Consider the following 26613-nt stretch of genomic DNA (forward strand, 5'->3'; position numbering starts at 1 on the left):
AAAAAAAAAAAAAGGAAAGAAAGAAACAAACAAAATAAACAAATAGAACAGAAACAGACTCAAAGATACAGAGAACATTTTGATGGTTGCCAGCTAGGAGGATTGTTAGGGAGTGGTGAAGGGGGTGAAGGAAACAAGAAGTACAAATCGGTTGTTACAGAATAGTCATGGGGATGTAAAGTACAGCATAGAGAATACAGTCCATAATATATATATATTTTTTATTCAGTGAGAGGAAGGAAGGCAGAGACAGACTCCCACATACACCCTGACTGGTATCTACCTGGAATGCCCACTAGGGTACGATTCTCTGCCCACTGGGTGTTGCTTCATTGCTCAGCAACTGAGCTCTTCTTAGCGTCTGAAGCGGAGGCTATGGAGCCATCCTCAGCGCCTGGGGCCAGTTTGCTCCAGCTGAGCCATGGCTGCAGGAGGGTAAGAGAGAGAGAGAGAAGCAAGAGGGAGAGGGGTGGAGAAGCAGATGAGCATTTTTCCTGGGTGCCCTGACCAGGAATTGAACCTGGGACATTCACATAGCAGGCTGATGCTCCACCACTGAGCCAACTGGCCAGGGCCAATAATATTCTAATAACTATGTATGGTGTCAGATTCGATCAACATTAATCAGGATGATCACTTAGTAAGTTACATAACGTCTGATCACTGGGGTGTGCACCTGGAACTAATATAATATCGTATGTCAATTGTAATTGGAAAATAAAATATGGCTTAGGCCCTGGCAGAGTGGGTCAGTGGATAAAGCATCATCCCAGTGTACCAAGGTTGTAAGTTTGATCCCCGGACAGCCATATATGAGAAGCAATCAATGAGTGCACAACTAAATGAAACAACTCAGTGGAAACTTTTTTTAAAAAAGTGACTAAGTTAAAAAATCACACAAAAAAAGAGATTTGCAGGCTAACAAACTTCTGGCAAATCATTCACTATCCAGATCTCCAGAAAGGAGATATTATTAATGGTTGAGAAGCTGGCATCAACCTTAATGAAATGTTCTTAGCCATCATCTGTTGAAATCCCAAGTGCCTTCTTAGAACATTTTACTATTGATTACTTCTATAACCATGCAGAATACATAGTAAATCTCAATACTACAGATACCTGTTCTAGTCAGTGCTTTGTGTTGCCTGTGAGCCCCCAGTTTCACATAACAAAGATGTAGTAGTTTGGATCAGTGGCATACGCCAAAAGCAGATGCTTGTGGAGAGGACAGTGTGCCATGTGGTATTTTCATTTGAATTGTCAGATTTACAGATAGCAATTACATTTGTGATTCATTCAAATTAGTCCCCAACACATATGTATGGGGAGGTACTTGGATGAAAAAGCATTTAGGGGTCAGGCACCTAAGGGACATGCCATTTTTCAGAAAGCCTCAGTTTCTTTCTTCCTTTGTAAAATGGGGTCACGTTATTTCTGGGTCTGAGTAATTGCCCAGTCCATGTTAATTGTTTCCTTCCTAAAAAATGAATTACTGTATACTCAGCATTTGGGGCAGCATTGCCTCCAATGTCTGTCCGTGCTCCAGGGAAGACAAGCCCCAGAACAACTGGGCCTGTGTTTGTGAGCTCCTGATGGAACTGGAACTGCATTTGGAGGAAGAGATGAAGTGCTGCTTTGTGTATTTTATTCCGCTGCAAACATGAACGGAACTTCTGAAATATAAGACACCTGTTTTCCTCCCCGGTATGCAGTTGTTTGTGAGAAGGCTAAATCGTTTCCTGCAGGATTTCACAAACAATTGTGTTGGGGATGTCTTGTTGGGCGAGGTGCAAAGCCACGTGGGGGTCTCCAGGCTAATGGCACTACACAGGCTCCTTCGGTTTGTTTTCCATTAAAGGCGCATGTCTGTCATACAGTTGATTCGTTTTTCTAGAACCAGATTAGAGTTTGCTAGAGCAGCTATGTTAGAAAGAAGATTTGGACCCAATCTTTTCCCAGGTATATGAAGAAATGTATTGTCTTCATTAGTCAGTGAAAATTAATTACTTTTTAATGCCTCTTTAAACATTGATCACTTTTATTCTCCAGAATAATTTGTATTCCATCTCCTTTTCTTTAGAAATCTCCATTTGGACATCTGGAGCACCTATCCTGTTCTGAGTCTTGATTTGAAAATTAGCAACACTCTCTAAGGCCCGAAAGGGAAGCAAAAGGTAATTACATGTTAAAAATATCAAATTCATGTATAACTCTGATGAGCATCAATACAACTTTTTATTCACTGAGCGGAATTGAGGTATTCCCCTCCCTTATTTTTCCCACCATTTTTTATTTCCTGTCTCTCCCTCCCTCCTCCTCCTGCCTCTATTCTTTTCCCTTCTTCCTCTCTCTGCTCCTCCCTCCTTTTCCTGCCTCCATTCTCTTCCCTCCTCTCTGTCAGCTTTCTCTTCTCCACTCCTCCCTCCCTCACTCTTAACCTCCTCCCTCTCTCCCATCCTCCCTCGCTCCCCTCCTCCCTTCCTCCTTCCCTTTCCCTCCTTGTCTTCATTCAGCAGACATTTGTGGAGTCATTCCCATGCTGGTCACTGTTCTGGGCACACACACTTCATCATAGTCCCTCACGCCCTGGCAGGAAGTAGGGGATTGGCAGAAGCCACTCTGTGACAATGGCCACCCACCCACCTACCCACCCACTTCGCCTGCTGGCCTGGCTGAGAGGCTGGTCTCAGCTCCGGCTTCTCACTGTTCCACTGTCGCCTTGGCTCAGAGATGCATGCGTGTCTTCTGGCCCTCTTTGGTTTTGTTCATTTGTTTGTTTTGTTTTTTTATTAATTATTGATTTTAGAGAGAGAGGAAGGGAGAAAGAGAGAGACAGAAACATCGATTTGTTCCTGTATGTGCCCTGACTGGGGATTGAACCTGTAATTCTAGCATATTAGGATGACCTCTAACCAACCAAGCTACCCCGGCCAGGGCCTGCTGGCGCTCTTTAAAGTTGGCCTGGGTGTTTGGTGGCAGTGGTTCTTTTTGTGAATGCTGTGGATATTTAACCTCCCCAGTTTGGACCATCAGAATCTGAAGCACTCATGGGGATAAGTAAAGCAGGAGCGGCGTACTGCCCCCGACCTGTGAATTTGTCAGTATTCTCATGTTGCATGGAATCAGCGTATTTTTTCCAATCACTAACATAGGTTACAAAACAATGAAATATTACAGATCTGTAATATAGAATGTGGCTATCAGTATTAAAGCCACTCCTCGGAGATAATATTGGTTAGATTGAGGTATACATATGAATTATTTTTCTCTCTATATGTACACTAATATTGCTAATAATGGTGCTTAGACTGTAATAAGTGCCTTAACCCAGTGGACGAAATGTCTGGGGTAAAAAAAAATGTGTTTTTTTAATTTCTGCTAAATATTATACCTTATTTCTTCCTTGTTCTTTCGGCCTTTGCTGATTGAAATGGCAGTGTCTGTGAGGTGTCATTCTCATGTAACTTTGCTGGTGTTTTGTAGTCACTTTGTAGTCGAGCGGCCACTTCCCTGCTACTGCATCGATAATGCGTCCGTCATTCCAGTATTCCGTAGAGAACTGGACTCAGGCGTTGAGCACCTTTATCCTGGGTGCTGTCTGGGAGTGGTGAACGTCTCGCTAAGCAGAACCTCTCCTGTGGTACATCTACTCAGCACGGCTCTTGAGACATTAGCGTCCTTTCCTTGCAGTGTCTCTGTCAGTCCTCAGTTGACAGTCAGTCAGTGGATAGCTAGCTCAGCTGTCTTCATCCTGCCTGGACAGCTTTGGTTCCCGCCTCCCTCCTGGAATGGGGGAGCATGCCTTATTTCTGAGACGTGGCTCCCTAGTGCCTTTTCCTTTAGCCTTTGTTAACCTCTTCACACACCCTCGGAGCTGCCTCCTGCCCTTCTTAGTGCTCCCCACTATATCCAGAAACAGTTTGCCGTGATTCCGACAGCCTCTGTTCCACCGTTTACCTAGTTGTCTGTTTCCTCATGCTGGCAGGTACTGAGGGGGCCCCAGGCTTGTTTAGACCAGTGACTGAGAGCCTAGTGTGGCCAGGCACGTAGTGGGCCATAGTAACTAAGCAGCTGATGACCATTGAATGGACATGGGGCATCGGTCTAAACCAAGGCTCTTTATTCTCAGATGCCTTGTGCTCTGGTCAGAAACCTTGGCTGTTGGGTCATGTGCTCCTGGACCATTGAGCTGTGCCAGTGCTGAGACCGGACCTCGGTTCGTTCCCTTACTGTGAGCTGCTTCAAAGAAACTTGGGGGGGGGTCCCAGCAGGATTTATGAGTTATCTTATAGATTGGGGGCATGCACCTCTGGCCAAGCTGGCCCTGGCCCCCCTTCCTGTCTGTTGTTGTAGGTCTTCTCATAAGTGGGACGGAGGACAGGCATAGAGAGCTAGACTCCTTGGGGTTGATGGATAAGAATGTGGCTTTGGCATTAGGAGGATCTGGATCAGCGTCAGGACACTGCCACATTATAACATGTAGCTGTTTACTCTGTATGTCCCAGTTTTCTTCATCTGTCAGATCAGGTTAATAATAGTATCCCTATCATAGGATTATTGAGAGCATTAAACAAGTGAGTTGCCATGTAGACTGGCACAATGGAAATGTTTAATACATATTATTAGCTATTGTTACTGTCATCATCTACAAAATGGAGATAATATCTACTTCTCGTGGTTACTGTAAACATTCAATGAGGAGGCGTTTATAAAATACATCACGCTGGGCACGTAGTGTACTCATCAAGTGATGGACCTCAATGATAATGGTGAAATGACAACAATATCAGCAAGTGTGTTCAGACTGCAGCCTTGAATGCTGGCTAATATCAAAAATGGCTGTTAGTTTAGTCTGTCAGCCAAAAGTACTATTTATTTACAATTTACACTTAAAACTTTTTTATTAGTTTATTAACTTGTCTGTCCTTTGCTCACAAAAATTAATTCATAAAAGTTTGGTTATAATTCACTATTGGGATGAATAGAAGAGTATGTAGTCCTATATAGTCTTTTTACTTTTATTAGTGTTGACTTTTTTTTGTATTTTTTTGAATTTGGCAATGGGGAGGTAGTCAGACAGACTCCCCCATGCGCCCAACCGGGATCCACCCAGCATGCCCACCAGGAGGCGATGCTCTGCCCATCTGGGGCATTGCTCTGTTGCAACCAGAGCTATTCCAGCACCTGAGGCAGAGGCCATAGAGCCATCCTCAGCACCCGGGCCAACTTTGCTCCAATGGAGCCTTGGCTGCGGGAGGGGAAGAGAGAGACAGAGAGGAAGGAGAGGGGGAGGGGTGGAGAAGCAGATGGGCGCTTCTCCTGTGTGCCCTGGCTGGGAATCGAACCTGGGACTCCTGCACTCCAGGCCGACGCTCTACCACTGAGCCAACCGGCCAGGGTCTAGTGTTGACTTTTTAAATGTAAAGGGCAGTATTTTCTTTGCTTATCATGATTATTTATTTATTTATTTATTTTGTATTTTTATGAAGTAAGAAGTCGAGGGGAGGCAGACAGACAGACTCCTGCATGCACCCGACCAGGATCCATCCAGCATGCCCACAAAGGGGCAATGCTCGGCCTATCTGGGACATTACTCCATTGCAGTTGGAGCCATTCTAGTGCCTGAGGCGGAGGCCATGGAGCCATCCTCAGTGCTTAGGAGAACTTGGCTACAATGGAGCCTTGTCTGCAGGAGGGGGGGGAGAGAGACAGAGAGAAAGGAGAGGGGGGAAGAGTGGAGAAGCAGATGGGTGCCTTTCCTATGTGTCCTGGCTGGGAATCGAACCTGGGACTTCCATACACCAGGCTGACACTCTGCTGTTGAGCCAACCAACCAGGAATGATTCTTTTTTAAGTGAGAGGAAGGGAGGCAGAGAGCCAGAGTCCTGCATGTGCCCTGACCAGGATCCACCAGGCCAGCACCCTATGGGGTGATGCTCTGCCCAGACTGGGTTATTGCTCAGCAACTGAGCCATTTTTAGTACCTAATATAGAGGCTTCATGGAGCCATGCTCAACACCTAGGGCCAACTTGCTTGAACCAATCAAGCCATGGCTGCAGAAGGGGAAAAGAGAGTGAAAAAAGGGGGACCGGGAGGGATAGAGAAGCAGATGAGCACTTTTGCTGTGTGCCTTGACTGGGAATTGAACCTGAGACATCCACATGCCAGGCTGACACTCGACCTCTGAGCCAGCTGTCGAGTGTCTTGTCATGAAATGCTAAAACTAACTGGGTCTTGTCATGAAATGCTAAAACTAACTGAAGCATAAGGATAATTAGGTCTTGAATAACACTAGAATACATTAGCCTGCATGAATCCATTAGCCTACATGATTAAACTATTTGTAGAATGATTTTGGTCTCTCACTAGATAATGCCTTTCTTTCATCATTCTTAACTGTGATGTATACTGAAGTATTATCTCCCATACTATATGGTTGTTACAAAACTATAAAGGGGACACAAACTGAAATTTAATAACGTTTTATTCTACTGTATCTAAATCAAATGAGGCTTATATAAAAATTTTGATGTTCTTTTCTTTAGTCTTTGAACCAAAAGCATATTTGAATCATTGGTACTTTAGATAATTTTTTATCATTTGTTTTACACATTGTTTTCTGTATACTTGAAATAGACGACATTACTTGGCTTAAGAATGTCTTTTAAAGAAAAGAGCATATAATTCAAATTGACTGTGAGTCCCCTTAGCAAGTAAATGTTTTTGAGCCCTCTGGCAACAGAGCCCTGTCTTGTTATCTTTGTACCCGTGCCTGGCATTAAGAACACTCAGTGAAGGTGGGAACTAAATTGGAAATACAGCAAGGGAATTGGAGAACTGAACATGCCTTTGTTACAATGCTGAGAATATGATGACTTTTCAAATTTGCCTTTAGTTACTCTAACACAGTTTAAACTATAAATAAAGACATTTCATTTGGGGTGATATTTTGTGTGTATTTGAATGCAGTTCTTGTTCTATCCTCAGTTTAGGATCCTGATGGTGTGGAGTCTGTATCTCCTCACCTCTATCCTCCTTCTCCAGTCCCTCTTTCCTTGTCTACCTTCCCTCCTCCCTGCCATCTCCTGCTTCCATGTGAGGGGGACCTTGAGCAGGGCCCTGTCTCTGCCCTTATGGCATTCCTTGCAGTGGCTTGGACTACTTCTTCAGAGATACTGAAAAGAATTCAAACTAATAATAGTAACTAGCCTTATGCAATACTGCCCCTAGCCCTGCCCATTTTGCTGTTGTGACTTGTAGAGCCCTCTCCATACATTACCCACCAGGGGAGGGAGCCACCAGCCTCTCTTCTGGAATCCATGGTGATACATCTCTGATATTGACTTAAATGCACTGCTTGAATGGCTTTGTCAATGCCTGTTGCTACATCTTGTCTCAGTTAATTTGGAGGAAAAATCATTCTGCTTCTATTAACATCACTGGATTCTGGCAGAGAACGGTATTATGGTAGCATTTCATAGGAAAGACCCAGGCTCAGGCAGTTCTAAAATTATCGGCCAGGACTCATCGTCATGGTAGGAGTCTAGCACTGTGACTCTTCAGCTTGCTTAGTGTTCTTCTCAATGGTAGACCTCTTTTCATTTATTTTTTTAAATTTGCGTAACTTTAAACATTTGACTTTGAAATGTAGGTATGGTTTGTCTTGAGATTAAACAAGTAAGAATAGTATAGCTACTTCTCAAAATTGGTAGAAGTGCCAAGTGAAATTTTCTGAAATCCTGGTAGTTTAGTTGCTGCTCTGAATGGGATAAATGAGTGATCCATCCTGTCCTTCTCGCATCCCCTCCCACCAGAAGTGACCTTTAGTTTAAACTCTCCTTACCTATTGTTGGTGTTGATCTGACCTGAGTACTATCAAAGAGCAAACCATTTAAGCAGGAATAGATTTCAGTAGGTAGTAATATGCCATTCTTCAAACCCTTCCAAGCCTGAGAATTTGAATTTTTCTTCTTCAAGTCATGAATATCTGTTTTTTAAAAATTTATGTAATATAAACTTAGATTTTTCTAGGCTGAATTTCCTGATTGATGTCCAGTCATACTTGTATTAATTTATTTATTTTTACCTTGTCTTATTGCTGAAGGAGAAAAACAATATGTTGATATGTTTTGTTTTTTTAGGGATTTTTGGGACCATTAATTATCAATGGACCACATGTATTAATGACATTTAAGGTACAAGTATATTAAATATTTTTCAAATTTAGTCTATGTTCTGATTAACATTCTACAAGGTCTGATATTTGCGGTAAATTAATTCTGATTGTTACATATGCTTCTTTAAAAAAATTAGCCCTATTTCAGGTTTTGATACACAGATGTGTAATTTGCCTTTTCTTCTCTAAAAGGAAATTTGTTTATTTTATTAGTTTAAAATGTTTACAATTTGTCGCACACTTTCATGAAGATTCATTTATGTATTAACGAGTATTACTTGTAATCTTTAATATTTTTAGTAGCATCTCTTTTTAGTGACTCCCGTTCTTGGTTTTATTTTCTGACTTGTTTCTGAAATTACTTAGAATTGGAAAACAGACTTTTCTTTTCTCTCTTTCTCATTGTTGCTCAGAGTGCCCAAGCCTCCTCATCTTGGTTTTTCTTCTCTCTGTCCACCCACCCACTGCAGTTAGCATTTCGTCTCAGAGGCTGTTCTCTGTCTTTGGTCTCTGTCACCTGAACAGATAGGCATCACCCAATGTGACACGAGCAGGGACTGTCTGGATTTGAAATGAAGGGTGAATGGGACCAAATGAATTCTAGATTGTTCTGACCTAGTAACTCTTTCCAATTTTGTTTCTTAATCTTCAAAAGGGGGATAATTGTACCTATTGAAAAGTGTGTCATCTTTGTCTCTCTGAATGATTGCTAATGGTGTATAAATGTACTGTAGCCTTTTTTTTGCTTAAAAATTTAAATCTCAGGTGTTAGTCACTCTGGATCAGGTGGCAAAGCTGTCATGAGTCAACATTCACCCTGGGGACATTAGTAATGACTGTTGTCTTTGCTCAGAACTAGGGCATATTTTGTGTATGACGTCAGGGAGTGTCTAAGAAAAAAAATGTAGCAGATTTTACTTTAACTCCTTGACTTTACAGAGGAGAATATTGAGACTATTTTGCAATTGCCTTCATTTAATATACACTACTTATAAAAATTAGGGGATATTTCAAAATGAATATAAAGTGTGGAAATGTCTCCTAATCTCTGTGAGCAGTATATTTATAAGAATGTAGCAAAAATATCTTTTTCTATTGATGTTCTTAACATAGGCATTCTTCATGTAATTAAAATGTTAGTATATAGTAACCAGCACTTTAAATCACATTAAAAGCGATCGGCCTTCAATACCCACCCCAGTAAGGGACAGATTTACTTCATCTGAGACCTGTAGAAACAGAGCTGGCGTTCAGGAATCTCCTCAGCGGCCACATGTTTGCATTTGCTCATTTAATAATTCGCCTGATAGAAGTGCCCTGGGCATTCTCAGTACCTTCTGCAAAGACCAGGCTGTGGCCGTGGAGAAGCACGCACTTAGAGGTTGTGAAATGGCACTCCCCCATGCCCTTCTGACGTAATTTTGCCCTGTCGCCTGCTGTGCCCGGGATTAAGTTACAGTTAACCTGGCTCTTCTGGCATTCCCAGGGCCCCTCCCTGCTGGTCCTGTTTGGGGATGGGAGACAAGCCCTGAGATAGCTTCACTCTGAGAATGTGGGGGGCGGGCCCCCTGTCAGAGCCTCCTGTGTGGGCCATGCTAAAAATGCAGAGTTGAGATCAGCCTTAATTTGATGTAAAGAGTGAGCTCCTTTCCCTGGAGGTGAATGTAATGTGTTCTTTCCCAGCTGATGCGGGGTGGGGGCTGTGGGGGGGTAGGGAGCCAACCCTGAAGTACCACAGGCAGTGTTTCAGGGACCAAGAAGGCCTTTATCACCAGCTCCATTTTATTTTTGTTCCCTTTCTAACTTCTAACCATCCAGGTTGAGTCTTACTAGCATGAGATCACACTGAATTTACATAATACTGAAATTTCATTCCCTGGACCTCTAGTCACACAGTTTTTAAAATAGTAATTTAAAATTTTCTGCTGCCTGACCAGGCGGTGGCTCAGTGGATAGAGCATAGGACTGGGATACGGAGGACCCACGTTCGAAACCCTGAGGTCGCTGGCTTGAGCGCAGGGTCACTGGCTTGACCGTGGAATCATAGACATGACCCCACAGTTGCTGGCTTGAGCAAGGGGTCACTCGCTCTGCTGTAGCCCCTGGTCAAGGGACTTATGAGAAAGCAATCAATGAACAACTAAAGAGCCACAATGAAGAATTGATGCTTCTCATCTCTCTCCCTTCCTGTCTGTATGCCCCTATCTGTCCCTCTCTCTGACTCTCCCCCTGTCTCTGTCAAAAAAAAAAATAAGTTATTGCTGTTTAACAGGCTGTATTAGGAGTCAGACCCATCTCTTGGACAGTGGGAAGTGCAATAGGAGTTTCAGAGCTGAATTTCTGCCCCCCTCCAGTAGTGCAGTGAGTCACAGAGAGAAGTCAGCCTCCTTGTTTGAAGGTCACCTCTTCTCTGACTTACTGTGCCTGCCTCAGCTCTCCTTGGGTGAGCCCTTTTTTTTTTTCCTGCAAAACATTTACCTTTTGATTTGGGCATGAAGTATTCTGTCCCCAAGCTAATTCATCTGTGTTCATGACAATTTATTTATTGAACAAAGCAAAGCAATTTATTTATTGAACAGAATAAAGCAAAGAAGAAGACGTTTGCTTTTCTCTCAGCATTTCGTTTTACTGCATCTGAACTAATGCTCACGAAGAGAAGCTGACGCATGCTCAGGTAGCAGCCTGCGCAGACCTGGGTGGTCTCCTCCAAGATCAGGACTGTTGTATTTTTTTGATTCAGTTTTAATTAAGCCTAAAATTTTCACTTCTGTTTTTTTCTTTCTTTTCTATCCTTATTTTAGCAACCTTGTTGGTATATGATGATCTTTGGTAAAATAAATTTTAGTGATAAATAAATTTTGTTTTTAAAGCAGGGGTTTAGAAATGGGAAAATCACAGTAACTTAACCACATGGATAAACATTAAGTGGAAATGTTTATTCTAACAAGTATGAAAACCACCCTTTTAATCTAAAAACATGGTGATGTTTACCACTTTTCCTATTCTATGCTTTTATCAAGACTTAAAACATCCTGCTATGATCATGTATTTTCATATGCATATTATGATTATGTACGTCACTTAAATGTATTTTTGGTATTATGTGGTCCCTATCACATAATTGGAGGCGATATTTCAGCCAACACATTACTAATGTTCTTTCATTTTGATTTGTCATTATTAGGTAGCTTCTGTCTATTTGGGGGAAGACACAGCCAGAGGGAGTCACAGCAGGTATACTGTAAGCTGGGGAGTCTCACTGCCACATAGGGAAAGTAAGTGCATTACCTGGGATGGGGATATTCACTCACGAGCTGTCACAAACATGTGGCATTGAAGTTTTGTGCTACAGTGATTAGTGAAGGAAGAACCTCTGTCAGCAGCACTTCCTGATGTGAGCCACCTGGTAAGTGAGAACTTCCCCTGACTGAGGGTATATCACTACTCTCTATTTCAGCTATAGGACTCGGTAATCCTGAAGTGAATTTCTGCTTTAAGTCAGGAAGCAGCACCAGGCATTGAGCTTACTGTCTAATGCCCACATCTTTTTTGTAGGAAAAAAGCAGGGGTCTAGCTTCTGTTTTGAGAAGGATTTGGCTTCAGATAAGCTATGTAAACTCTCCAAGCTTTTCCTGTTGTTTACCATAAAGAGAAATAGATTCTGATTTTTCTGCTTCCATAAGTCATGCAATTTTTAGTTTTACTAGTATACCAAGCAGTAAGTTAGAACAAGCAACATTGGACTGAAAATAATATTCTTCTTTTTAGATACCATACTCCATAGTTGATCCAGGATTTTACACTAACTACATTATGATGAAGACATTTTAAAATCACAGATGTTGATTTAAAGATAGAACATATATATTTTCTTTTTTGTTGTTGATAGGAAGGGGGAGGGAGGGAGAGAGGGAGGGAGGAAAGGAGAGAGAGAGAGAGAGAGAGAGAGAGAGAGAGAGAGAGAGAAAGACTCATTTGTTATTCCACTTAGTTGTGCATTCATTGGTTGCTTCCTGTGGGTGTCCTGGCCAGAGATGGAACTCTCAACCTTAATGTTTTGGGACAATTCTTTAACCAACTGAGCTAACCAGCCAGGGCTTAATATATGCATTTTTATTAACCTGTTGAGAAACAAAGTTTGTGTGCTTTTTCCTGATTTTCTGGCTAAATTCAACAGCAGTGAGAATTGTAGGTAAAATATTAATATCATTCAGAAGTGACATTGTGTGTCCCATTTGGTTTTTGGCTGCTTTTGACAAAGATTGTTTTACACAGTATATTTATTCCTAATTTATTCAGATTTCTAGTTTACCTGGATTTTTTGCAATGCACATTTTAATTTTTCCCCATAGGATCTCCCAATCTCGTTTCTTGAGGCGAGGGATAGCTAGGTGATGCTAACACAGGGCCTGGGGAGCTGCAAGGCTCTTCTGCCTGTCTTGGTTCAGCTGGATAACAGGTACACCCTGTGTGCCAGGGCTGGATGGGACAGGGCTGTCCTTTTCTCATACCTAAGACAAAGGCGTGAGTGAAGAACTCGTTTCCTATGCATGTTTTGTTTCCTACTATCTAAAAGATACCATCTTTGTCAAAACTGGTTATCAAATCTCCCCTCCCTGGGTCCTTGTATAAGAATTGAAGTAGACAAAGAGCACCTGCTCATTAACATGCCAGGACTTTTTGTGATTTCTAGCTGTTCCACTTCACATTGTGTTCTCTTCAGCCCTTGAGACTTCGCATGACATGTTCATCTTCATAACACGTCCTTCTCCCTCGGGGCACCAGGAGCTGATGCTGTCTGCATTGCAATCAATGATATGATCCTCCGAGGTGCCAGTGTCATGCACCAGGAGTTGGCTGATATTTATAGTACATGAGTGAAAGCAGGAGACACCTCACTAGGGCAGAACTCAGGAGCTTTTTGACGATAATTCCCTCCTAGAATTTGAAGTCTTATTGATGGCTGATTATGTCAACTAGTGTTGTTTGTCCATGGGGAGTGTCATCCCAGGGACTGCAGCACATGGGTTCAGAATGCCATGTACATCAACCCAGGTGGCCTGTTAGGGACCACCTGTGTCAGCAGTCAGGCAAAGCACTCAAATGTGGGGGGCTTTGCTTTTCGGGCATGTTACTGCGAGTCATGGGTTTTACTTCTGTAAGAAAGTTGCAGTGTAAAGCAGAGTGGCCTAATGAAAACATTCATGTAAGCCAAGAACTTTCATTTTCATTCTGAAATGAGAAGTTATTTAATCTCTTTCTGCTTTGATTTTCTTACCCGATAATACTAATCCCCAGTTTGAATACCTCCATGTGATTACAGTGGCAGCACTGTTCTAGCAACTTGACCTGCATCTGCTCACTTCATCCTCATAGCAGCTCTGGGTTAAGCTCTGCTATTGTAACCAGTTTATAGAGGAGGAAACTGAGGCATGGAGAGGGGAAATAGCTTGGCCTCCAGGGTAACACTAATAAGTAGTGAATAAGATTTGAACCCAATGAGACCAGCTCTAGAATGCTGTTTTCTAACTGCTGTGCTGCACTGCTCCTCCAAAAAGTCCATATCATGTTCCCTGATTCTTTTGTATTTGGTTTGATAGTGTAAATATACATTTACCCTTATTTGAACCGTTGAATGTGACTTCCGTTTCTCTGGTATTTACATATCTATTTTGGGGGACCTGCGTGCAATACCATGTTGGTGCTACGTGGGCATTACTTTCTGTAGCAGTTGTGGGCTCATACCCACACATCTGAGGGCTCAGAGGCACTGTGTGGCACTCACACAGACCACTATGGTGATGATGACGTCTCCAAGATTGTGTAGTACGCAGCCTGTACACCTACCTCTGTGCATGGCGCTTCATAACCTGGCGGACAGCCCTTTTTAGAAAACTTTCATGAACATATAGAAAATTAATATAGTGTATCTATGATAATAACCCATGAATTCTTATAAGCTCATCTTGGCATCAGAGCTACCTTTCACTCACTGCATATGCTGAAAACGTCCATTCAAAAGCAGCAAATACAAGGGAAATAAAGAAGCTATTACAGTTGTAACAGGAATCAGGATAAGTACCTGTACTAATTTCTAATTTAGGTGGACATTAGTTGGCCAACTGGATATTACACTAAAAAAATAATCAGTTTAGCCTGACCAGGCGGTGGCGCAGTAGATAGAGCGTCAGACTGGGATGAGGAAGACCCAGGTTCGAGACCTCGAGGTCGCCAGCTTGAGCGCGGGCTCATCTGATTTGAGCAAAGCTCACCAGCTTGAGCCCAAGGTCACTGGCTTGAGCAAGGGGTCACTCGATCTGCTGTAGCCTCTCGGTCAAGGCACATATGAGAAAGCAATCGATGAACAACTAAGGTGCCACAACAAAGAATTGATGCTTCTCATCTCTCTCCCTTCCTGTCTGTCTGTCGCTATCAGCCCCTCTTTCTGACTCTCTCTGTCTCTGTCACACACACACACACACAAAAAAAATCAGTTTAACAATTTCTCAAATTATGAACATCACCCAGTAAAATAAAAGGCAATTTTAAATATTTCAGTTGTCACTTAGCTTCACGCCAACAAAACACACTCACCTATCAGATATTAGGAATTCCTGGATACTTTTATACTCTTTAGTTAAATAACAGTTATAGTTACAATTCAGCAGCACTTGGAAGTTTTCATGAGACAAGGACAAAATACTGTGTGCGTGAATGGAAACAAAGCCTTTAAACTGTTTTACCAGTTAAATATGTCCAGTATTAAATAGGATATATACCGTAACATTTATACCACTTACTAATAAGAAATAATAAGTTAATTGGCTAAAATGAAAAGCTCCTTTTTAAGCAGCTTTAATTATTTAGAAGTGAAACTTAATAGTCTGTTAAAGGGTTGTTTTAGATATTAGTGAAGTTAGTTGTACTCTGACAGTAAGTCTGTGTGATGTAGCTCTGTCCACTAGGAGGGCTGGTGCCACATTTGTGACAGGAGCAGGCAGAGCTCTGGGTTGTCCATGTTGTGCAGCTCAGAGCATGCTAGCATTGCATTCTCTTCGCGGCTCGAATTGGCAGTTTTCACGGCTGCACAGTGGCACTCCTTGTCCTGACAGTGTGATCACATACTTCCTTGCTGCTGTGTCGCTCTTCAGTTAGAAGGCTGATTGGTAGGGCTATGCCGTGAGCCCCATGAGGACAGGAAGTTTGGTTTGTCTTCTGACTGCTCCACCCCTGGGCCTCAAGCAGGGTGTGAGTCCCAGTGAGTGCTCTAGAGTCACTAGGTCAGTGGTTCTCAAAGTGTGCACCAGGGCGCACTGGTGTGCCCTAGAAGATTTCCAGGTGCGCCCTATGGTATTCCAGAGAAATATGTGCCTGTTGGGGTCCAAAAAACCAACCGGGTTTTTGGAGTTTAGATTTTTGAGGGACAGGTGTGGGGAATTGGCTGTAAACTGACAGTCTGCCCAACCCCTACCTCACTTGCCTGATTAGGTTGCAAAAGGCTGTTAAGCTGTGGTGCTGGATTGTTTACACTACCCCCCCTCATATTCCCCGGAAAGAATGGAGGCAAGTTTCTCCTATCCTTTGTTTGGTGTAAAGTTAAGATGATATGATATGTATAGTGGGGGCTTTCTGTACTCAACACAATTAAGTGTAAAAAGAGAGGAATTCTTCAAGGTATTGATGAGAAAATGAGAGTTTGCCTTTCAAATATATGCCCAAACATTAAAGAAATCACTAGGACACATCAGGCTCATGTTTCTCATAAACACAAGAATGAAAAAACTTAACACATTCACGCCGGGACCTGCCGAATTTACTAAATCTTACTAAGAATGTATCTATATATATAAAAAGATAACTTTTTGTCATTTTTTATTTTTAACCCCTCTTTTTTTTTACTAATTCTAAAAAGCATAACTCAAAAAAAAATGTAACAAAAATGTTTTTTTAATTGATTTTAATTTATTGTGTTTACATAGATTCTAGTGTTGCCCCGAATGTGTCCCCTTTGTTCATCAATTGCTTTCTCACATGTGCCTTGACTGGGGGCTACAGCAGAGCGAGTGACCCCGTGCTCAAGCCAGCGATCTTGGGTTCAAGCCAGCAACCATGGGGTTATATCTATGATCCCACACTCAAGCCAGCTAGGGGTCAAGCCGGCAACCTCAGGGTATTGAATCTAGGTCCTCTATGTCCCAGTTGGACCCTCTATCCACTGCTTCACCACTTGGTCAGGCTTTTTTTAATGTCAGAATAAATTTAATTTTGTCATATTTATTTCATTTAATTACCACAAAAGCACGCTTGGACTTGATATATTTTTCTTTAATATTTGACTTAATTATTATAACATATTTCTCAGAAATTTGTATATAGTGCACCTACAATTATTTGGAGGATTTTAAATGTGCTCTGGCTTCAAAAAGTTTGAGAACTACTGCACTAGGTGAGTGAACTGAACTGTTTACTGATCTGACTGTGCACACGACTCAGGAGGCGAAGGTCTTGCATGCTTCCGTGAACAGCTCTACTTTATGTGGCATGTTTAAATGCATCAGTCTCATTATATACCGTGCGGCTCTGCTGCTCAGCTTGGATTCCAGCTGATGGCCATGACCGTTCGGTGATTACAGCCATTCAAGTTTTATGTACTGATTAAAATTCAGTGTCCACCTGTGCAGACCACTGCAGCACGGGGCACAAACCAAGGAGTATTTTCATCTTATGAAACTAATGAAAAGTAAGATTGCAATACCAAAATGCAGGCGTTCTTTTTTTTTTTATAATTTATTTATTTATTTTATTTTTTATTTATTCATTTTTAGAGAGGAGAGAGAGAGAGAGGGAGAGAGAGAGACAGAGAGGGAGAAGGGGGGACCAGGTCGACGCTTTATCCACTGCGCCACCACAGGTCAGGCCTGCAGGCGTTCTTTTAAAGAGTTTTCCTCCTTTCAGCTAACAGCATTTGTTACCATAACAAAAATAAAATGTGATACTCACTGAGCATGGTGACCAACTTAGCATTAGTAGGTTAGTTGTAATTAAATTTTCATATTTTATGCAACTGTCAGAACTAATATTTACTATATATTAATACATAACTATAGACTTTCAAATAAAATCTTAATAGTTTAGTCTTTTAGGACTTCGAGATTCTCAGAAATCGTTTGTGTGTTTTATGGTAATTCTAAAGAGTGCCTGTTTCATTGATGAGGAAATGGAGGCACATAGAGGTTATAGGAGCCCAGGCATTAACTGTCAGATACAAACTGAAGCCTTGTAATTCCATGTGCCACGTTCTTTCTATTACACTGTGTGTACCAAGAACCCTCACTAAGTACATAGTCACCCATTAACAAATCTGAGATAACCAGAACATCTTACTACAATTTATACATATATAATTTCTTCCTTGCTGGTTCATCTTTGAAAATCCCCTTAGAGCACGTGTTGGGAGAAGGGAATCCATGTGCACGTCTTATCCCGGTGTTCACAACACTTTTAATCTTCAGTTTTATCACCTGCTCACATTTACTTTTGTAAGAACAGTGATTGATGCCAAGTCAGGCATCCATTAGTTGTGCAGTTTTTAGTACTGCATCAGCGGTCTTACTCTGGACTGTGCCATTCTGCCAAATGATGGTCAGGGCTCCCAATTTATTGTATTGATCATGGTTCAGTTGAATATGCAATGCTTGGGGTTTTTTTACAAATGCTAGGGAGAATTGGCTTTATAATATATATAGTTATATATATGTATAAAATATATAGAGAATTTGCTTTTACATGTGTATGTGTGTGTGAGTGTGTATAAAACAGATTTCTAGAGCTGATATGGTTGACAACCGTCATGTTAACACATTTGCAAAGCAGAGGAAAGTTGGATGGAAGAGTTAAGAAGAGAAAATATCGGTAATGATAGGGGGCATTTTCAAACCAAACTGAAATGGTGTTTCAGGAGTGAACCTAAGTAGGTGGAAAATGGAAACTCAGTAGATTTCTTTCTTATGAAAACAGTGAAGACTATACAAGAAGAGTGAGATACTCTAGGTTTTTTGGAAGCAGTGACCTGAGCATTCTGCCGGATTTTTAATGGTGAAATAATTCTTATGTCTTAGCCCAAGAGTTCCAGCCTCTCTGTAGTTAAGCATGGCTGTGTTTGGGTAGGAGGCCTGCAGTGAGGTTTGAGGACTAGAAGTGTGTTTATTAAACTTAGTGACGTCTGGGGTGTCCCTGGAACCTGCTGATTTCTTCCTCTTCCCATCTCCTCGGTGTCATCTCTGGAGGCCACTGAGCTGTGGTTCTGGTCACCGAGGCACAGCAGTTGGCCGGAGGCACCAGGGACCTCAATGAGATTATCGTTAATCTTTAGCCTCTTTTTTTCTCTCTCTCTCTCTCTCCTTTTTGAACTGATATTAATCAAGCAATGATACTTAATGAATGTTTGAAGAGGTACTTTTCTATGAAACAGTAATAGAGGAATTCTGTCTTTGTACAGTTTATACTTGTTTTGGTAAATGACTGCTCTCTTGTAAAACTTGAGAGGCTATTTAATGTGTGTAATGATTACTGAGATTTTAGTATTTTTAAAAAATAACTTCTTCATGTAGGAGGTTAGTGTGCTTGGCGACCAATTTGAGAATTTGGGAGAAAGTATTTTTGTCAAAATAGGACTTAATTTAAACTTTAGCTTCTTTCTTTTCACTCTCAACTTCTCCAGAATGGTTATTTGCATAAAAGCTTAATGGATTCACAATCTCTAGGATATATATGTGCTGTTGAAATTTAGTGTTGATTTAAATACTTGCTTAATAATCCTTAAACTCAGCCTGAAACTCTAGAGTGCTTAAGTGGGTTCATTATTACAAAGTAAGTCAGCAGTGAAGTGTTTAGCAAACAGATTTTTGCAGTGGTTTTTCTCTGATCTAACGTAGTCCCTGTTAGAAGCACCTGCAAGTTCTTTTCAGAAAATGATCTGTTTTCATTTTGACGATAAAAGCAGAAGCATTAAATGTTCCTTTATTGCAGGTTTGGTGGGAAATGTTTTGATGCTGCTGAATATTATTAATTAATTTATTTATTTACTTTAGGTGAGAGGAGGGGAGATAGTGAGGCAGACTCCCTCATGCACCCTGATGGGGTTCTACCCAGCAACATCCTCTAGGACTGATGCTCTAGTACCAAACTATTTTAAGTGCCTGAGGCCGTTGCTCTCCAGTGGAGCTATCCTCAGCCCCTGGGGCCATGCTTGAATCAGTCAAGCCACTGGCTGTGGGAGGGGAAGAGGGAGAGAAGAGGGGAGACAGAGAAGAGGAAAAGCAGATGGTTGCTTCTTTTGTGTGCCTGACAGGGAATCAAACCCAGAATATCCATATGCTGGCTGAAGCTCTATCCACTGAGCTACCAGCCAGGGTTCTGAATATTTTTTCTTTTAAAAGGAATATTAACGTTGATCTCACCATTGTTCTTATCCTGGTGAGCCCTGACACCCTCATCCCCACAGTGGAGTTTCTCCTTTCTTACTTCCCCTCACATTTATGTGTTCTATTGTCCTGTCTGTGGTCATCATTGTTCTTCCATTCCTCTCTGCCCTTCCTCTGGAATCTCTTTTCTGTGCTTTCTCTAGGATCTTGATCTTGATTTGTAAGTCAAGGACACTGTCATTCCTTTTTCCTGACCTCAGGACTTTGTCACTTGTTGCTCGGTTTTCTGTTGTCCTCCTACATTAGTTTCTCACCTCCCCTTTCTGCCCTCCTTGTTGATCCATTTCCCATGATCTAAGTTCGTGCATCCACCAGGGCTCAGGTACAAACATCTGCTCATCCTTCACCTGGGAACATCACCCTCACCTTCACACCTGGTCCTCATACCTGGTACCTGCTGTGCTTCCTCGTTGATTATCGCAACCTTTATGCCCATTACTAGGTCCACTTAACTGCTATTTCACTTCAAACTCAGATTCATAGTGTCATGAACAGATCTCCTGAAGTTCCTGCTAAGCTAGCCTCTCTTCCTGGCCTTTCTGCTAGTACCACTGAGCCTCCATTGCTAAGGAACCATCTTTGGAAAGCCTTAGAGAATCACCAGAAGTCCTGAGCATTCACTCATTAGTATTTTTGTTCTTTGACTCTTTCCTATTTGCCCCTTTCTGTCCTTTCTATATTCCAGGTTAAGTCCCCATCTCCTTTTATCACTGGGTATTGCTGAGTGACCTCTGATTGGTTCCTCTGTCCCTCAGATGGTCCCTTTTCAGTTCACCCTGAATGTTGCCTGTAGGTGGATCTTGGTAAGATACTACCTTCGTGCCGCTTTTATTCTTTAAAACCTTTTACGAACTCCCATGACTAGGACTGGGGGTAAATGGTGCAGATGTGGCAAGCGGGGTGCTCACCTTCTTCCATAGTTGAGTTCAAATCACCATTCTGGCCCTTACTGTTCCCTTCCTTGGAACGCCTCTCCTCAGCTGTACTGATCTAATTGAAATCTTGGATGCTCTCTACACCCTTGTTCTTTTCGTCTGCTCACACTTGAAATCCCCGTCCCCTGAACTTCAGTTAGCCAAGTAATAGTAATACCTGCTATTTATTCACCGTGTGCTCTGTGCCTGGCAGAGTGCTAATCAACATAGCATATTTGTCACTTAATCCTCACCACAATCCTATAATGTTGCTACCATTTTATTAATGTTCTCAAGTTGATGTTCTCCTGGTACCCGCTTCGTGAGGTTCTAGTAAGAATTAAATGAGGCAATTCCTAACAAGCATGTAGGGCAGTCCTAGAAAATAGGCTGCCTGGTCCTCAGACTTTTGTTTTTATGTAGGAATACATGGTTACTCATTAGTTACTGAGTGAAAAGTAACTAAAACTTGATACTCATGAACTGAAAAGGCCCCTTCACTAAGTAAAGTGAGCTCTGTACTTGGCTTTCCTGAGTCCCCTGTGCAATGTCAAGCTGTCCAGCAGCTGGGAGACCCCAATTACCAGGTGGGATGCAGGCCGTCATCTTTTGGCGATATTCTGTTCTGCCTTTCTTTCTTTCTTTTTTTTAAATGAGAGGAGGGGAGACAGAGAGACAGACCCGCATGTGCCCCAACCGGGCTCCACCCGCCAACCCCCACCTGGAGCCAGTGCTTGAATCAGTGAGCTATCTTCAGCACCTGAGGCCAGTGCTCAGACCTATCCTCAGTGCTCTAGTTGAGCTACTGGCTGTGAGAAGGGAAGAGAGAGGGAAAGGATAGAGGAAGAGGAAGAGAAGCAGATGATTGCTTCTCTTGTGTGCCCTGACCAGGGATCAAACCCAAGACGTCTGCACGCCAGGCTGATGCTCTATCCACTAAGCCAACCAGCCAGGGCCTGTCCTGCCTGTCTTGCTTTAATTCTTGTATTCCACAGAGTGATTGTACGGTGCAGGGATTGTGCACATTGTAAAACTCTCCTGTTTTCTGTGTAGTGTGAAGAAGGTAAGTTGTCCTCTTCTTTTTAAAATGGACCACTGTCAGGAAAACAAAAGAAGCATCTCATGCCTCCTTTAAAGGCAAAGCTCCAAATTGAATATACAGTATGGTTTTAAGATCTCACAGTTAGTTATGAATTATAAATAAGGATTATTTTTGTTTTAGGCTAATGGTAATAAAAATCCTATAATGTAAAATTTATCATCTTAATAATTTCTAAGTGTGAAATTCTCAGTGGTGTTTTGTTATTGTTTCATATTGTTTTTTAATTTTTGTGTGTTTATTAGCTGTGTCTCTACAGCTGATACATAAACTACTTAAAGGCTTAGGTCAGGTCTTGTCCGTTTCACTGCATTCAATCAATGCATTCATTATGTGCTGATTATTTCTGTGCACTGTGTTTTGTGTCCCTGGCTTCATCTAGCACACAACAAATGTTAAGCCCTTGATGACTGAGTTTAGGAAAATTTTATTAGGAATAATTTTTAGTGGTGGAATTTGTAAACAACTTGTTTAAGGAGTCACAGTTCATTCTTTTAAAATAAATGCCCATAAGTTAAGCTTTATCACAGGGAATTTTCTTACTGAAGAAATATCATTATAGAGTGATAGGGATTAAGATTGTCATTCCCTAACATCAGGACTGGTATGATAGATACCATGTCTGAGTGCGTGTGTATATGTACTTAAACTATACTATTCAGTATTTTCTATTTTAATCACTAGCTCTCCAAGAATACAATTATTGTCATTTTATAATGCTGGGTCAAGAATGAAAGGATTAATATTTGATTTAGGTCCTAAACTCTCATATACTTTATTATATTATATTTTATTTCTAGGAGTCAGTCTGGTTTTAATATAACTTTTTATTTGGAGAATTTTAGAAGTTAGTGAACAAAATAATATTTCTTTTCCATTGACGTTCAAAATTTCATTGTACTCAGACCTCTTATTAGAGATGTTCAAACATAATTGTGACAGTTTCAGATGGTCAACCGTCTTTCATATTTAAACAGGCTATGGATAGAAGTATATCATGAAAAAATAGTTTTATTTAATGAAAGGATGTAGTTGTCTATAGTCCTTAAGGACACAATAAATGTTGAACTGCCTTTAATTGGGTCAGACATTTCTGTTTAACTTGTAATAGTCTTGGGTGGATGGATGGACTGATGAGCGGACAGATGAATGGACAGATGGATAGATGGAGATAAACACTTTTTTAACTGATCGCTCACCACCATCACACCAAACATTATATAATTCCTAGGCTACATTGCATCTTACTCAAAACACATACCACTAATATTGTACCGATTGAAAGTGCTTGTCTCGATTCTTAATTGGCTTGTTTCTCTCAGTAGCCTGTGGGTGACTGGACGTTAAGGACTGATTTATGTTTCTATGTTTTTAGTGCCTAGAAGAGAGCCTAGCATAGAGTAGAAATGAAACAAACGTCTATAAATTGAAATAACAGCAGGATTGCTTATAAAAGCAAAATGAGATGCAGAATATTTGTATTTTAGCAATTAATGTTTGCTTTTAACAAAAGCAGTGGGCAAACATCCTCTACTGTTTACTTTTTCTTGTAATGATATGTGGAAGGCATGATTTTTAGCTTTCCCTGGGATTACTCAACAAGCACATACAAAGGAGACTGTATGGCATAGATAATCAATTATTATTTTGATGAATAAAAGATGAACATTTTCCATAATACATGACATAGAAACTGAAATAAATTACAATATTGATATTGCTGTTATTGATGTTAACGTTAGTAAGATAATCATGGAAGGGATGATTCCTATTTTTGACGTTTCTGAGAAATAGTGCTTACACATGATAATCTTTACTCTTGATCTTAGCCAAAAGGCGAGAAGCGATACACATGATGATCTCTAGAATAGTCCCTGTCATTAAAGATTTTATGTTCTGCCCTGGCTGGTTGGCTCAGCGGTAGAGCGTCGGCCTGGCGTGCAGGGGACCCGGGTTCGATTCCCGGCCAGGGCACATAGGAGAAGTGCCCATTTGCTTCTCCACCCCCCCCTTCCTCTCTGTCTCTCTCTTCCCCTCCCGCAGCCAAGGCTCCATTGGAGCAAATATGGCCCGGCCGCTGGGGATGGCTCCTTGGCCTCTGCCCCAGGCGCTAGAGTGGCTCTGGTTGCGGCAGAGCGACGCCCCAGAGGGGCAGAGCATCGCCCCCTGGTGGGCAGAGCGTCGCCCCTGGTGGGTGTGCCAGGTGGATCCTGGTCGGGCGTATGCGGGAGTCTGTCTGACTGTCTCTCCCTGTTTCCAGCTTCAGAAAAATACAAAAAAAAAAAAAAAAAAAAAAGATTTTATGTTCTGTTTGTTCTCAGGTTTCACGACTTTGTAGGAGGGTTGGAGATTTCCTTGGGAGGCCTCTCACACTGTCCTTTCTTCTTCTCTTGTTGGCTGTATATTCATGTCCATGAGGACAGTTGATAATGCTGTGAGGTCCTTTAGGATAATGTTATTTTTATGTGATTAGACCGAGACTAGGTTTAGATTAAGAAAGCATATTTTCTATTGCTGTGCAACAAATTTCTACAGAGTTCCATGGTCATTTCTTAGCTCTCTGTTCTGGAGGTGACAAGTCCATCATGGTTCAGCTGGGTTCTCCGCTCAGGGGCTCACACTCAGGGTGGTACCTCAGTTGAAGATTCTTTGGGGGAAACATCTGTTTCTAAGCTCACTGAAGTTTTTGTCAGGATTGAGGTCCCCCTTTCTAGCTATAGGCCACAGGCAGTGTTGAGTTCTAGCTGTTTCTAGAAGCCATCAACTCCTTGCCCTAGGACTTCTCACATGCCCTCTCACAGGCTTCCAATATCATGGCGGGATCCCTCATCAAATGCCCCTCACTTCTCATCTGTGACCAGCCAGAAAAAATCTCTGCTTTTTTAAAGGATTGGGAGATTAGACTAGGCCCATCAGGATAATTTCCCTACTTTAAAGTTAGTGTGCCATATAACATACTTAATCACAGGAGAAAAGTCCATTATATTTACCGTCCTGGGATTAGGTGGGGTGTGCATACCTGGGCGTTGGGAATTCCTGGGGGCCCTGTTAGAATTCTGCTTCCACAGTAAGTTCAGTGCAGGTGCCAGGAAATGCCACATTGACCTCCATGTTTCTAGTACTTTTATGTTGAGGAGCTGATGACCATGTTTTATGGACTTTCTTCTTTGTTAACCATAATGTATTTCTAAGAAAAGGAAAAGCAGTCTGTTCTTCATTATAAAGAGATGTTTTTATAGTCAGCAAGGCTTAGGGTTTGATGTTTGTGGTTTTCATTCATTGATCTGTATTCCTTCAGCCAGTTACCCGGGGGCTTGGCCAGATGAGGGCTGGAGTCACGTGTGCAGCCTTGCAATTAACATAGAAACCAGACTGGCCCATGTTAAGGGCTTAATCCAGGTTACGACCTTGACAGGCAAAGCCATAGGGAGAGCTATGGACTTGACAAACTAGGCCGTAGAGAGCTGCTTTGAGTTCATGACCAGAGGAGCAACTTGCCAGAATCCCTGTGTTTGGCAGATTAACCTGGAGACTGTATATGTGGTTAGAGGGGAAGCCAGAAGCTGAAACCAGCCAGGAATTCAGAAGTGAATACTCATTTATCAGTGGCACAGGAGAATTAGAAATTGTGTTCCTTGAATTGTATTAATAGCGATGCTGCTAGCAGAATAAATAAGGGAGGGGAAGCTTAAAGGAGATAAGAGAGAAAAGTGGGCTGCCTCCTGGGACCTGGGACCACCTCAGTAGCATCTGGTTACTGTTAGTGGAGACTGTGCACCAGTGGTTTTAGGCTGCGTGTCAGGAAAATCATCCATTTGTTTACAGAACTTGCATTTACAGTTGGGTTTATGAATATTGTTTGAAATGCATATACTATACATTATTTTATCACCTAAAAAAAAATGTTACTAACCAGAGACACGTGGGGTAAGATGGAAACCCAATGTGTATTTTACATGGAGTTGGATTTCACATTTATAGCCTTTAGCCTTGTCTGTTTCCCTCCCTCTTGCAAAAAAAAGCAGTATTCCTTTAAATGAGGTGGATAATGGATCTATAACATTTATTACTTCGGTGATAGGATATTCATTGCTTCTGAACGCCATACTTCTCTCTTTGTTTAAATCACTGGCCCAGCCATGTCTTTGTTGTTTCCTTGGAGTCAGTATTCAAAGGGAGTTTGACTTTTATTTCCTATTTCCTTCACTGTTTGGAGAATTTTTAAGACTAAAAAAACAGTCACACACACCTGTGAGCCTGGGGACTGGACAGTGACCGTATGCTTCTCTGTAAGTACACAATGCTGGTCCTACAAGTACTCCATGTGGAGTTCCCACCACATAGTTGGCTGATACATCTATAAATAAACTAAAATTATATAGCTTTGTTACCATGGGAAGGAGAACATTTAGCTTCATTTTTTTGTGACTAAACAATTCTGATGCAATTCGGTGACAGAAGCAAGAGGTCCTGGGAGTCTGCGCCAGCACTGTAGGTTGGGATGTTGAGAGGCTGACGTGTTTGAAGCAAACCCATGTAGTAAATCATTTATTCACCCCATAAATATTTGAGGTGTACCTGCTCTGAGCCAGGTACTGCTCTTTTGCCAGCTGAGGTTAGAGCAGTAAACAGAAACGGACGAAAAGGTCTGCTCTGGGCAGGCTTCATTACATTACATTGAGATGAAGCAGAAATATGGAAGATAAAAATATTTGGTATTTCAAGTGACAAAAGTACTGCGGAGGAAAATGAAGCAGCGATGGGGGATAGTTGTGTGTGTGTCAGGAGTGAGGCGGTGGCATTTTAGAGTCATGGCAGGCAGAGTAATCAGATGTCCCCGTACTGGGTGCAGGACTCTGGAGTGTGTGAAGGTGATGGTGTCACTGCTGTGATTATTAGAGTATGTTACATGAGACTCCATCTCAGCAGACCCTCCTGCT

At 41.7% G+C, this 26613-nt stretch overlaps 1 protein-coding gene across 7 annotated transcripts in view; it reads left to right on the top strand.

Annotated features, from left to right (window-relative positions):
- The window catches only part of FAM110B (family with sequence similarity 110 member B), a 161578-nt gene that overhangs the window by 37777 nt on the left and 97188 nt on the right, over positions 1-26613 (top strand). For 3 of the 7 annotated variants that reach the window (XM_066266160.1, XM_066266164.1, XM_066266165.1), the window contains exons 2-3: positions 2081-2174; positions 11362-11452. The gene's annotated coding sequence lies outside the window, so the exon portion shown is untranslated. Of the gene's footprint in view, positions 1-2080; positions 2175-8142; positions 8197-11361; positions 11453-11476; positions 11584-26613 lie in introns of those variants that run through there. The other 4 variants (XM_066266161.1, XM_066266163.1, XM_066266162.1 and 1 more) reach the window with 4 other exon arrangements.

The sequence above is a fragment of the Saccopteryx bilineata genome, chromosome 3 (genome assembly GCF_036850765.1).
Source record: "Saccopteryx bilineata isolate mSacBil1 chromosome 3, mSacBil1_pri_phased_curated, whole genome shotgun sequence".
In the NCBI taxonomy this organism is placed as follows: domain Eukaryota; kingdom Metazoa; phylum Chordata; class Mammalia; order Chiroptera; family Emballonuridae; genus Saccopteryx; species Saccopteryx bilineata.